We start from the raw sequence: 14,008 nt of genomic DNA, 5'->3' as shown, positions 1-14,008 counted from the left end.
GGCGCCATTTTTGGGTACATAGACTATATTGTAAAACTTTTATAATTTTTTTTTATGATAACAGGGAGAGGAAACGCATCAATTCTGACATAGATTTGGGGGGTTTTTTTTACAGCGTTAATCATGCACCATAAATGACACAATACATTTTTTCTGTCGATCGGTTCGGTTACAACGAGACCAAAATTCTTTTTTTTTTTTTTAGGTTTTTCCACTTTTCTGCAATAAAAACCCTTTTTTTGGAAATCTTTTCTTCTTTCTAAATCGCTGCATTCAAAGTCCTGTAACCTTTTTATTTTATAATGGGCGGAGCTCTCTGAGGGCGAATATTTTGCGAGACGAGCTGTAGTTTTTATTGGCACCATTTTGGGGTACATACGGCTTTTTTGATCACTTTTATTGTTTTTTTGAGAGGCAAAATGCTAAGAATTAGCATTTTGCCTCTGTTTTTTAGCGTTTGTTTTTACCCTTTTTGCTGTGCAGAATAAAAAGCATGTTCAACTTATTGTACAGGTCGTTACGGACGCGTCGATACCAAATATGTGCCATTTTAAATTTTTTTAAACTTTTTTTATGCTAATATAAGAAAAAGCATGAAAAAAGGGGATTTTTTTTACATTTTTCTTTTTTGTACATTTTTATTATCTTTTTTCACACTATTTGTGTCCCTCTGGGGGACTTAAAAGCACAGAACTGATGATTGCTGTGATAAGGCATGGCAGGAATTCAGTCCTGCCATGCCTTATCGCTAATACAGCGATCACAGGCTCTGGCAACATAGGACGCCGGTATCTGGCATCCTGTTGCCACGGCAACCAGCCGGCTCTCTGCGATTATATCGTGATAGCCCGGCAACTTCACAGAGGGAGCGCGCTTCCTCTGTGAACCCTTCCCATGCCGCGATCTACATAGATCGCGGCAGGGAAGGGGTTAACAGCGGGGTGGCGCATCTCAGATGCATCCCTGCTGCTGCAGCGGGGGGCCGACTATGACCGGCAGCTGGCTCCCGCTGTGGGATAGCGCGAGATCTGTCATGATCTCGCGCTATTGCTATGACGTAAGGGTACGTCATTTTGCAGGAAGTACCCCGCCCCCATGACGTACCCTTACGTCATGGGGAGGGAAGGGGTTAAAGCAGGAAATTAAGGAGTTGTTGCATCTTCTCTAATTGTACATGAATATGTCTGACAGTATATGGACTGACTGCCATCAGAAGATAAGGGCAGTGGAGGTTGACAACCCATGTGGACCAAGGCCCAAGATATCCAAGTTCTTCCACAGCCTCTTAGGTGAGAAGAATTATCACCAGCCTCGAACAGAACCAACTCCAGACAGAAGTCTGACGGAGTTCAATAAACTTTATAGATGAAGCAGAGCATTCTGGGAAGGAGAGCTGTCAATTACTCATCTGCTTATGAAGCCCCATGATGAAGTGCAGCGACCCAGCGGCCAAGAACTACGTCAGCCAAGGCCGTAACATCCTGAAGCCCACCTTCTATTCCAAAACGGTAGGATGAATTCATGGAGGTAAGCAAAGGCTCTGGCATCCTATCTGGAAAAGTAACAATACGTTCGGAACTGGACCCGCGCCCGATACTATATCCCCATAAATCGGCTCCACTGGAAATCCCTGACATATAAGTAAGAAGGAACAAGGCCGTATTATCACTCCTTTCCATCACCCAGAATCCTTCCTGCTCTTGTTAAAGCATATGCGAGTTTTCAACACATTTCTAACATACTCCAGGCTCTACTTACCCTCAGTCACTGCTGTTTGCAGCCCGTTTCATGTCTGTAAGTTCAGATTTTCAGGTGGTCTTCACCATTTTTCTGTTGCTCTGCTGTCTGCAATCCACTAGTAGGGGGTGTAGTAAGCCTACCATTCTGCCAGTAGTTCACTGTCCTGACTTCTTTGTCCTTACTTCCCATGCTGCATTGCACTGTCACTGGTCCAATCAGCAGGAGAGCTGTTTATGAATGCCCACCCCTCTGCTCTCCCAGGATGATAAGGCATTCAGAGACATTCTGGCAAAATGGTTAGTAAACCACTATAATGTATGTGTAATATGTGCACAGAGATAGACAGACCCCTACAGGCTATAATAGCAGGAGAGGCAGAGACTGTGCAGATCATTATCATAGTGTCTGCAGATCTGTCAGCCTGCAGTCTGTGAGGATAGCCCCTCCCCCTGTTGTTATGGAAACATTCCTGTGTCCTTGTTGCTACAGAGGCTCTATACCTAACAGCACAGAGTGGATTGTAGAGAAGCTGGAAGGCAGACCCCTAGTGGCAGCCACTGATTTACAGCAGTAGAGCAACAGAATTTCTAATGCAAGTTGTTGTAGTAATAATAATATAAATGTGTTTCTTAAATCAGCCTATGCAAACAAATATAGGAAATAGCTAGCAGTTAAATGGTTAACTAGCTCAATATTATACCCTGGTATGTACAAGTACAAGTTGTGGCTAAACCTCCCACGTACGGTTCCCAGAGCTAGCTATCAATGGGAGAAACTTCTTATCTCACGTACTGGATTCCTTTGGTTCAGAGTGGAATATTAATAAAGTCTATGCTACTTGGGTATATAGGAATTACGTGTTCACATAGCAACATACACCTGGGGTGTAAACATATGTTAATCATTAGCTTCATTAGATACTAGGCCAATCCTGAGTTGTTATGATGTTGGGGGGGGGGGGGGGGCGTGCATATAATTGGTGTGTCATATTCAGTATATCTGTATTGTACTTCCTTTGAATAAATCAGAAGAGTATTGGGGGCTGACGGATAACATCTGTGAGTTCAAATACATATATTCATGCATGAAGCTTCTCAATCTGGAGCAGACCAGTGAAATCGTCTGGAATATGATTTATTCCCATAACACAAGTATATCACAGAAATGATGGGACAGAAGCCGGTATACGAGCAGAAGTTGGCTGAAACGTTAGTGCGCCTTTACATTTCTTCTATGAACGTTCATAGTATTAAACATACTGGATGGAGGAACTTTCTCATTTGTAGACCCTAGAGACATAATGTGGTTGTCTACAGTGTCGCAGAAATAAGGGGTGCAAGTGTTACTTCTGAAAATGGACCCCAAAGGCTGGAGATAAAATGCAACACACAAGACTACTCCTTTTTCATGGTATGCCACTCATGTAATGCCAAACGTGACATCATTAGTCGTTAGGTGGTAGACCTAATATTTTGACCATATTTCTCTAAATGCTGCACTACAAGAAATTCACAGTTTCTTATGAAGCCGAAAAGTTGGAAAATAAAAGAAAAAAAACATACTATGTATCGGGATGCAGAGGTTGCATTAAAGGGGTTGTCCCGCGGCAGCAAGTGGGGTTATACACTTCTGTATGGCCATATTAATGCACTTTGTAATGTACATCGTGCATTAAATATGAGCCATACAGAAGTTATTCACTTACCTGTTCCGTTGCTGGCGTCCTCGTCTCCATGGTGCCGTCTAATTTCAGTGTCTAATCGCCCGATTAGACGCGCTTGCGCAGTCCGGTCTTCTCCCTGGTGAATGGGGCCGCTCGTGCCGGAGAACTGTTCCTCGTAGCTCCGCCCCGTCACATGTGCCAATTCCAGCCAATCAGGAGGCTGGAATCGGCAATGGACCGCACAGAGCCCACTGTGCACCATGGGAGAAGACCCGCGGTGCATCGTGGGTGAAGATCCCGGCGGCCATCTTGCTAAGGTAAGGAAGAAGTCGCCGCAGCGCGGGGATTCGGGTAAGTACTAAACGGTTTTTTTTTTTTAACACATGCATTGGGTTTGTCTCGCGCCGGACGGGGGGCCTATTGGAAAAAAAAAAAAAAAACGTTTCGGCGCGAGACAACCCCTTTAACACCAGGGCTCAAGTTCCTGAGGTTAAACTTCAAATTGCTAGGGGCAAAGAAATGCCTTATTTGTCCGATCTTCCCAAAATTAAAATAAATCTTCATTACATCTTAAGACAAAGGCAATTAAAAATTCAGGAGCCGGCGGTCCAAATACACTAAGCCAATGCGTCGCTGTCAGATGCGCTGCAGGTGGTCCCGTAGTCAGACTAAACTGGCTAAAGCTGAGCAAGCCTGCCCGGCCATCCTAGTAATAGGGGAGCCGTAAGTGAGACCACCTCCATACAAAGCATTCCAGCTCTCACAGCAGAGTCATATCTTATGGTGCAAACAAAACTGAACTAAAATCATCAACATATTAACCCCTCCAACATTAGGGGATGATGTGGGGCTACAGTGAGGCAGCGCAGGACTGACCGCTCTTTTATGGGACTCCTGCTCAGTCAGCCAATAAAACATTCCAATATCCAATAGATTGTTTAAATTAGGACTCCTTCATTGATGTCACAGAATAGAAACGAATGACCAATGAGCATACGTAAAAATAACATAGACCAGGAGCATGCTCAGGCAGAAGAGACACTTGGAGAAACTCTAAGTAAGGATGACCATATAGTTCATAGAAGGATAAGAATAGTGAAAAATGGCCAAATCCAAGAGCTTCCTCAGTTAAACAAGAAAAGACGGCTAGAAAATCTGTTCGATCACAGAGGATAATATATGACTGAAAATAACAGGAAGAGAAAAATGTGGGGGGGAGGGGTGGAGGTACCAATTGGACGTGGAAGTGAACAATGGAGCACCACATGTATATTTATACAACCAGTATCCAAAATATATCCACTATCCAGGATGCAACACATATGGGGGCTCTACTACCTCTGCTACACTTGGCAACTCTACACTGGGTCCATCTATGGGCACTTTGACTTTGACACCGATAGCCGACTTCATGATCACCTTGAAAAATACAGAATTTTGCCCAGTTATCGACGCGTCACCCTAACAGCACCGATCGGCAGGACAAGACTTCACTGCACACAAGACAGAAAGGCCGTCAGGTCAGAAACTGAAAGACAATCGAATAAGGATGAGATTAATGATGATCATCAGAGAGAAGGTATGTATGAGGAGCAGCACGTCCAACCACTTTGTTAAAGCACTTCCAGGCTTATAAGTGCAAACGGTGATCCGGACCCAAGGATCAGATAGCAAGAAGTCCATATAGTTGTAATCAGATCAGCACTGCGGGGTTTTCTTAAGACGTAGCAACTTTATTCCTCAATTCCGCAGTGCTGATCTGATTACAACTATATGGACTCCAGATGATCATCAGTCTTTCCTTCTACACCTTAAGGCCTCCTTCACACGGGCGACACCGCATCGCTGCGAGAAAATCGCAGCGATATCGCATCGCTGCACCGTATGATATCACTGCAATTTTCTCGCAGCAATACCGTGATTTTGTAGCGCTACAAAGTTGCATGTGACGCTACAAAATCACGTTGTAGCATCTGCTACTGTCAAAGTTGCATCGCATTGCATGCAAACCATGTTTTCGTGCAATGCGATGCAACAGAGAGGAAGGCTCCATAGAGAAACATGGGCTACAAAACCTCGCGTGTCGCGGGCATATCGCCGGACCTGCAAGGTTTGTGTGTCGGTTTGTAGCATGCTGCAAAACATCTCATGTGTGAAGGAACCCAGAGGAAACCATGGGCTTCACATACATGCGACTTGTAGCATCATAGCAATGCTACAAAACCGTGCGACTTTGTCGCCCGTGTGAATCCACCCTAAGGGTGACTACCCACTAGTGTTTTTTTTTCTGCTGCGAATTTGCTTTTTTTTTTTCTCTTCCAATTGTTAATGGGACTTTCTAATGTTAAAAACGCAAAGTCGCGTTGCGTTGCGGTTTTAACATTAGGAAGTCCCATTGACAATTGGAAGAAAAAATAGGAGCAAATTCGCAGCAGAAAAAAAAAAAACTCTAGTGGGTAGTCACCCTAAAGGGGCTTTGTTATTAAAGAAAAAAAATTCTATACTTACCTCTTCCTGCCCTGTCAGTCTCCTTACCGCATCCTCTCCCCGACGATCTGCTCAGCTCTCCTGCAGTCCCCTGGGTCACCTCACCTCCAGCTGGCCCATTCTTCTGCTTCAGGGAGTGCTGAGCAATTGCAGAGACTGCACATGTGTGGGGTTTTGCTGCAATAGTATATGAACTCTCGCGGTGAGACAGCACGCATGCGCAGTCTCAGCAGTAGATTGGCATCCCTTCCTAGGCAGTGAACGTTACGTCACCAGTGACCGGGTACTCTGACCTGCTGGAAGAAGACTGCAGAGAAAGAAATGGATCTGGCTGGCTTGCGGTGAGGTGACCCGGAGGACTGGAGAAGATACAGTAAGGAGTTTGCCTGGGGAGGAATAGGTAAGTATAGATTTTTTTAATGACAAAACCCCTAATGTGACAATTAAATCAGAGCTCTGAGTAAAGGCTTGTCATGTCTGCCTACCCCTGCTGTCTCCAGTGTGAATGGGTGAAGGACCTACACCTATTTGCTAGGGAACTCACCCTACCCAAGTGTCATGCTCTAAAGAAACCTATTCCTGACAATCCGATTAATGGAGACAATGAATTTCTGCAAATCTTGGAAGATCTCCTAGTAGAAAGTGAAATCCAAAGTCTAGACGTTCTCCTGCTATCCCACATTTCACTGATATTGACACATTCATAGAGCTGGTGGTGATGGACGTCCTGAGGGTCCGACGAGGAGGGAGTCCATTCTAACCTCCATCCAGGAAGATGAGTAATCTTATGCATAATGGAGATATCATCACTAAAGCCTCAGATAAGGGCGGCAATCTCCCTCCTAATTCATCAATTTGATTATAAATCATGGCTGATGGACACCTACAATCTACAAACCTCTACAAAGGGACCCCACCCTCTTATTTGTCGGCTCTGCATGGTGTCCTTCCTGAAGCCAGAGAAAGTTATTTAATCTTGTGTAATGACCTGGAGGGTCCTACAGGGCGGACCTCGGGTTAATAGGTCCCAGGGACCTCCCTATGAGCCCTCAGGGGGGCACAGGAGGCATCCTGCACTTTTTCCCTGCAGATTTGGTAAAATCAAATCTGCCCAGCAACAGTACCGCTTGTGATTGGCTGCTTGCAGCTAATTTTCGGGTTGGTCAAGCTCTCCCTATGAGAGAGGATTTATGTGACTGGAGGAAACTGACCATGTGACCCCAGAGAACCCCTTGGATTGGTGGAGTGGGAGGAGCCAAGTGCAGCCCAGGAAGGGCAGAGAGAGGAAGAAGCAGGAGTGGAGGAGGGAAGGAGCCCGCAGCAGGAGAAGGATCTATTTCACCCCTGCCAGGAGGCACCTGAGCCAGGGAAGATCCCAGACTGGACTGGGCAGCCTACGTGTGAGTTGGAGACATTGTCACCCTGCCAGGAGTTAGCTGGCCCTCAGGAAGGCCTTCATTCTCTCCCCTCCATTCCCTCGGGGCGTTCAGTACTGCAGGCACCAGTTTCCACTAATAGGAGCACCCCAGAGTCTCAGCAAGGATCCCTTTCAGTCTGGTGACCCAAAGCTCACCCAGCTGTTGGGGTTGGGGATTAATGGTGATCATGCAGGTGCTAGAGAATCATGTGGTGATCGCATCACTTGCTGCAGCTCCAATCAGTGGCCAAGTCTCCGTAAACTGTGTGCCTTCAGTTATACCGCATTACCATCTGACTCGTCTCCTTAGGCCTCATGTCCACTGGCTAAATGGAATTGCGGATTCCGCAGCGGATTTTGCCCATAGAGAATCATTCGTTTTAAAAGAATTGCGTTTTTCACGTGTGGGAGAAAAAACGTGACATGCTCCATTCTGCCTTGCTATCACATTCATAGCAATGTGTGCGGATATCTGCATGCAAAAAAAATACCATTTAAAGCAAATCCAAGCGGAATCCGCCGCGGGAATCCGCCGCGGAAATCCGCGGCAGATTCTGCGCGGATTGTATTTTTCGAGTGGACATGAGGCCTTATTCCACTAAGGGAATAGATTGCAAAAAACACTGGCGTCACGAAGAAACAGCCCTAACTTCTTGAGCCAAAAACCTCTTTGCAATCCCACCTGTCGCATGAGCTACCCTTGTAGGCCGAGTAGCCACCACCATGACCAGGCCAGAGTTGGAGCACCCAATCAAGCTGCTCCGCCGACTCCTGCTCGCTGCACTCGTCCGATGAATTTAAATATATCTCTAATCCACATCCTGCCATCGCTACATTCTATACATTACCAAAGATACCAGTGCCTGGACCACCAGTTGTATCGGATGATGACACCCTCACACGTGGTATCATGCGGCCATTGTAGCTTCTGCCCACGTTATTATAACTACCGTATGGTGTTTGTCAATCCCATTGATGAAAGACATATAACATATGCCAAGCCATCAACTGTGAAAGTGAGGGGGTTACATATGTGGCAAAATGCCCCTGCCCTAAGGGATTTTGTAGGTGTATCTCAAAGCACCAACGCTCAATATGAGCAATGGGTGACACCCCTCTAGGGCGACACATTAAAGGGGTGGTCTCGCGGCAGCAAGTGGGGTTCAGCACTTCTGTATGGCCATATTAATGCACTTTGTAATATACATCGTGCATTAAATATGAGCTATACAGAAGTTATTCACTTACCTGTTCCGTTGCTGGCGTCCCCGTCTCCGTCTAATTTCAGCGTCTAATCGCCCGATTAGACGCGCTTGCGCAGAAGGGTCTTCTCCCTTCTGTTCGGTCCGGGCACGAGCGGCGTTCTGGCTCCGCCCCCTTCTACACGCCATCGCATAGCTCTGCCCCATCACGTGTGCCGATTCCAGCCAATCAGGAGGCTGGAATCGGCAATGGACCGCACAGAGCCCACGGTGCACCATGGGAGAAGACCCACGGTGCATCGTGGGTGAAGATCCCGGCGGCCATCTTGGAGGAAAAGAAGGAAGAAGTTGCAGAGAGGGGATTCGGGTAAGTAATTTTTTTTTTTTTTATTTCAACACATCCCTTGGGTTTGTCCTGCGCTGAACGGGGGGCCTATGCAAAAAAAAAAAACACGTTTTGGCGCGGGACAACCCCTTTAATGACACACATGGTGGCTAAATTGACTCCCTTAAATTTTATGGCCTTTGCCAAGTGTGGCTGCTTCCAAGAGGAGGCGACTTGGACACGTAACTTCTAAAACAAGAAGATAAATGAATTTTTAGACCTCATAACAAAAGTCCAAATGGTTTGAACGAAGGGTTCTCCTTCTCCCCATTCATTTAATATATAGTGTACGACTCAAAGAAATGTGCCCACTGAGCGCCTTCCTGTCAATACAACATATAATACAAGTCATACTGACACAATCAGCGCTTCATTACAATGGGAGATTCTTTACATTGTCAATATCTTTTTTGGTTATATACACATTTTAATATATCTAATCTGTGTCTCCTCCCTTTCAGTTTCATCCCATTGCTTCTAGTCTTCCCTTGTGCAGATGAGAATAGGGCTGATCCCTCTGCACTGTGACAGCCCTTCAGATATTTGTAGACCGCTATTAAGTCTCCTCTCAGCCTTCTCTCTGCTAAACATTCCCAGATCCTTCACCCGTTCCTCATAGGACATGATTTGCAGACCGCTCACCATCTTGGTAACTCTTCTCTGAACTTGCTCCAGTTTGTCTATGTCTTTATTAAAGTGGGGTGCCCAGAACTGGACCCAGTATTCTAGATGAGGTCTGACTAAGGAAGAGTAGAGGGGGATAATGACCTCACGTGATCTGGACTCTATGCTTCTCTTAATACATCCCAGAATTGTGTTTGCCTTTTTGCCTGCTGCATCACATTGTTGACTCATGTTCAGTCTATGATCTATTAGTATACCCAAGTCTTTTTCACATGTGCTGCTGCTTAGCCCAATTCCTCCTATTCTGTATGTGCTTTTTCCATATTTCTTGCCCAGATGTAGGACTTTGCATTTCTCCTTGTTAAATACCATTCTGTTAGTTGCCGACCACTGTGCAAGCTTTTCTAGATCTTTTTGAATCCTCTCTCTCTCTTCCCTAGTGTTAGCTATCCCTCCTAGCTTTGTGTCATCAGCAAATGTGATCAGTTTCCCATCAATTCCCTCCTCCAGATCATTTATAACAATGTTGACCAACACTGGGCCTAGGACAGAGCCTTGTGGTCCCCACTTGATACATTCTTCCACTTGGATGTGCGGCCATTTATGACCACTCTTTGAGTACGATCACTCAGCCAGTTGTGAATCCACCTAACAGTTGCCTTGTCAATCCCGGATTTGGTCAACACCACAAAAGCATCCTTCATGGCCCAGGCTCTGATGTATTTATGGGCACTGAAGGTGCAGATTTCTCCACTTACCACGAGGGTCTATGTCTCACAAATAATTAGACCTTATGGATGATGAATCCTGTGAGTGCAATTAGAACAACAAAAAGGGGGTTTGGTCCGGTGTCGCCAGTAGAGACAATGTGATTGTTCTCAGTGAGGAAAACCAAGACATCTTGTAGATATGAGACCTTTTAATGGCCAACAAAAACACATGATGTTACAGCAGCTTTCGGGTTTTCTATCGATCCTTCATTAGGCTAGAATGGAACTGGTTTGGATGGGGCACAATATTTGTATATTATCTATATATCTACAAGATTACATGGTTTCTCTCACCGAGAACAATCACACATTAGAGCGACAAAGATTACGATGCGGTTATGGGATGTGCCATGTTCTATATAGAGAATGGTCCTTGCAATCATCTCCTCCGATGGGCCAATCCAAGTAAGGATTCTGCTATTATCAGAGGTGCACTGATCAGAGACGGACTGGGTGACCACAATAAAACCCGTGACGACTACAAGGCTGCAGCGCTGGATCGCCGGGGCGGAGGGAGGGTAAGTATTGCTGCTTGTATTGTTTTGATAGGCCTAAATTGATTTTTAAAATCTGCCTCACATCCAGACAACCCCTTTAAGGGTGCGTTCACATGTAGCGGAAATGCTGTGGACTGGGGTTTGCAGCTTACGGGGAGCTCTTTACATCACCTGACCAGCATGGTTTTGGTCAGCTGATGCGTAATCCTAGCTGTATCTCTTAGGCTGTAATAAGCTGCAGACCCGCAGCGGCATCAAATCTGCACCAAGGCTGTGGATTCTGACTTGGTTTTTGCAGATTTTATTGTGGATCCGCTACATTTTCTCTCTGTGTGAACGCAGCCTAAAGGGGTTTTCCAGGACTTGGATATTAACTTGGCTGGTAGTATTTTCATTGCATATCAGGCACATTGCCGTCCATAGTACTTGAATGGTACTGAGCTGCTCTCAGGCAATGTGACTTCATGGACCTGAGAAGAGACCATGATGCTTAGCTGAGCTCTGCGGCCTCTTCAAACAACTGATGAGTGGGCTTTCCAAGCAGCAGACCCCCACAAATCAGATACTGTGCCTCGTGTGGCGCAGAGTGTAAGCTCTTGCCTACGACCTGAAGGTTGAAAGTTCAATCCCTGCATGGTTCAGGCTCAGGTTGGCTCAGCCTTCCATCCTTCCGAGGTCGGTAAAATAAAAACCCAGCTTGAGGTAATAAATAATAATTACCTGAAGGCACTGCGGAATAAGTTGGCGCTATACAAATAACAAGATTTAACCCCTTTAACTGGAGTATTGCTGCGGGTACCGCTATGGGGTCCCACTAGAGTCAGAATAAGGGAAGCTTTGGCAGCTGCCAGGGCCCATTGGGTGGTCCATCGTAATCTAGGTAGGATCAGTACCGGATTCATAAGTACATCAGTGTGTCTTTCATTTGACACAACTTGCATGTTTTTTTTAGGACGCCCATAAGATGCTGCCCCTGTCACCTAAGGCCCCTTCTCACATGAGCACCGTCCTCTCCTGAAAACTTTGTGCTGCTATATACATTTGGATCTGAATGGCTGAAAACATGTAATTAGGAAAATCCTTAGCAGGAATGCCCAAAGTGTCCCGAACTGCATCCTATGTACCGGAAATACTCCGAATCGGGACCTCTGAGACTGTTATACATGTTTAATGAGCCATTGGCTTGTGCCAGTCTCCGTCCAGTGAGGCCTATATTACAGACACACGAGGTGGGGAAATCCGTGCCTTACTGCCGGCACTGGATCTGCATGCTAATCCCACGACATAGGGGGAGCAGGAAGGCTTCTGCAGGAGCAGCGTCTCGCTGGGACTATCAAGCCTTCTCTAGCGTTTGCTGGCCGGCCATGTGGGCTCCGAGGCTGCAAGTGGATGCAACAAGAAGGCCTCGCTTAGATGTCTGCAAGTCATCCATCTACTATATATATATTGGGAAATCTCTCCAGAAGACCACCTCTCTGAGAAGACCACCGCTCATCCAGGACAGATTTTCAGTTCCACCATACACCAGCCATCCACTTTGTGAAGACCACCCCATAAGCCCACTTTTCAATGCAATTTTGGGGGGTCCTCTCAAAGAGGTTTCACTCTATGCACACAATGAGGTATATACATACAGTATAGCCACACATATATAGCTCTACGCATACACTGTAAGCGGCAGGATGTCACATAGGGCATAATGATCTCGTCGGGTCCTTATAGCTACATTCACAGCGAAGCAGATGCACACAGATCCCCGACATAAAGGGGCATCCTGGCACCTCGCAGCCCAAATGTACATGTAATGCTCTGAGACAAGCCAACAACCCCCATCGTCCACAGGACTGCGGCATTCCTCAGTGCAGCTCCTCGGCTTTACAACGCAGGGCTCTGTACTCTGCATGCGATCTCTCATTGCCATGTGCTCTGAAATTAATGGCGCCCTCGTCCATCCCATACAGTCAGTAAAAAAACATATCTGGTGTGAAGTGATACATTGTTGCCACTGAAACCACCAGAATTGTTACTTTTAGTTTCAGAATCAATAAACAATGTCAGCAATGTAAACGAACCCCTAAATACGAGCTGCGGCCCCTCCAGCAAAGGGTTACAGCCAGCAAACGGTTAAGAAAAATCTCTGAATATGGTTTTCTATTAATAAAAACGTATGAGAACTAGGCCGCAGCCGGGGGATGGGGATTGGAGCCTCGCCGGGTCATTTTACGCAAAAATGGGCATATCGGTTCGGGGTTGAGGGTCCAGGGAAGGCGAAGCGATTGCGAAAAGTCATTTATGCCGTCAGAAGGGGGATCAGAGCGGGATTTTTGGGTGCCATTCCTATAAAAATCAGTGAGATGAAGGAATTACCTTAGAGGATCGATACTTGGTCATCGGAGAGCCTTTAACCCTTCGGTGATGGGATCACGTAATCCTTTGGAAAATAAAGTTGCAGAAATGAGAAATCCCCCGTGAAATCGGCCTCCATGTGCTCATTGTAGCACGCGCTCAGCTCACTCGAACACTCTGCTGCCAGAGCCTTGACGTCACACGGCTACAGACAGGCAAACACACCCCTGTGACACCCGCAGAGGGCTGCAGCCGGGACCGTGCATGCAGCCTCATCCTGTGGGAGTGGAGAGCTGGGGGCGAGGGGGAGCTGCAGGAGAGGGGAGTATTCACCCAAAATCACTGCCACACATCCAATGGAGCTGTGTCTGCTGCAAGTGCCGGACAAAGGGGCAGTCGGAGAACTCTGCAGCAAGTACATGCAGGGGCTTATTTCACATCCGCGCCATGTCCGTGTTTGCAACTGACGCCGCACTGACACATTGCAGACGGGGACTGTACAAAAGTCACAACGTGTCCTATTCTGGTCCGACGTCTCGGACAACATCATTCAAATCAATGGATGCACAGAAAAACGGAGGCCATGTGTACGCGCCTCCGTCTGCCACTTCAGAAGGTTTATAGATTTTCAATAAGGAAATTCTAAGGCCTCATGTCCACGGGGAAAAGAAGAATTAAAATCCGCAGCGGATCACCCGCACACGGATCCGCGCCCCATAGGGATGCATTGACCACCCGTGGTAGATAAATACCCGCGGATGGTCAATAAAAGTGAATTAAAAAGATTCTGGAGCATGAAAAAAAATGGACATGCTCCATTTAGGTGCGGATCTCCCGCAGGCTTCTATTGAATCCTATGGAAGAAGTCCGGATCTGA

General features: G+C 46.4%; 1 long non-coding RNA gene across 1 annotated transcript in view; it reads right to left on the bottom strand.

Annotated features, from left to right (window-relative positions):
* Positions 1-13,353, bottom strand: part of LOC136578889 (uncharacterized) — a 144,008-nt gene extending 130,655 nt beyond the window's left edge. The window contains exon 1 of the long non-coding RNA XR_010786680.1: positions 13,153-13,353. This is a non-coding gene — a long non-coding RNA (uncharacterized lncRNA). The remainder of the gene's footprint in view (positions 1-13,152) is intronic.
* Between the last annotated feature and the right edge of the window lie 655 nt (positions 13,354-14,008).

This window comes from Eleutherodactylus coqui, chromosome 9 (genome assembly GCF_035609145.1).
Source record: "Eleutherodactylus coqui strain aEleCoq1 chromosome 9, aEleCoq1.hap1, whole genome shotgun sequence".
Lineage (NCBI taxonomy): Eukaryota > Metazoa > Chordata > Amphibia > Anura > Eleutherodactylidae > Eleutherodactylus > Eleutherodactylus coqui.
The sequence above is the reverse complement of the archived record's forward strand: the minus strand, read 5'-3'. Positions and strand labels throughout refer to the sequence as shown.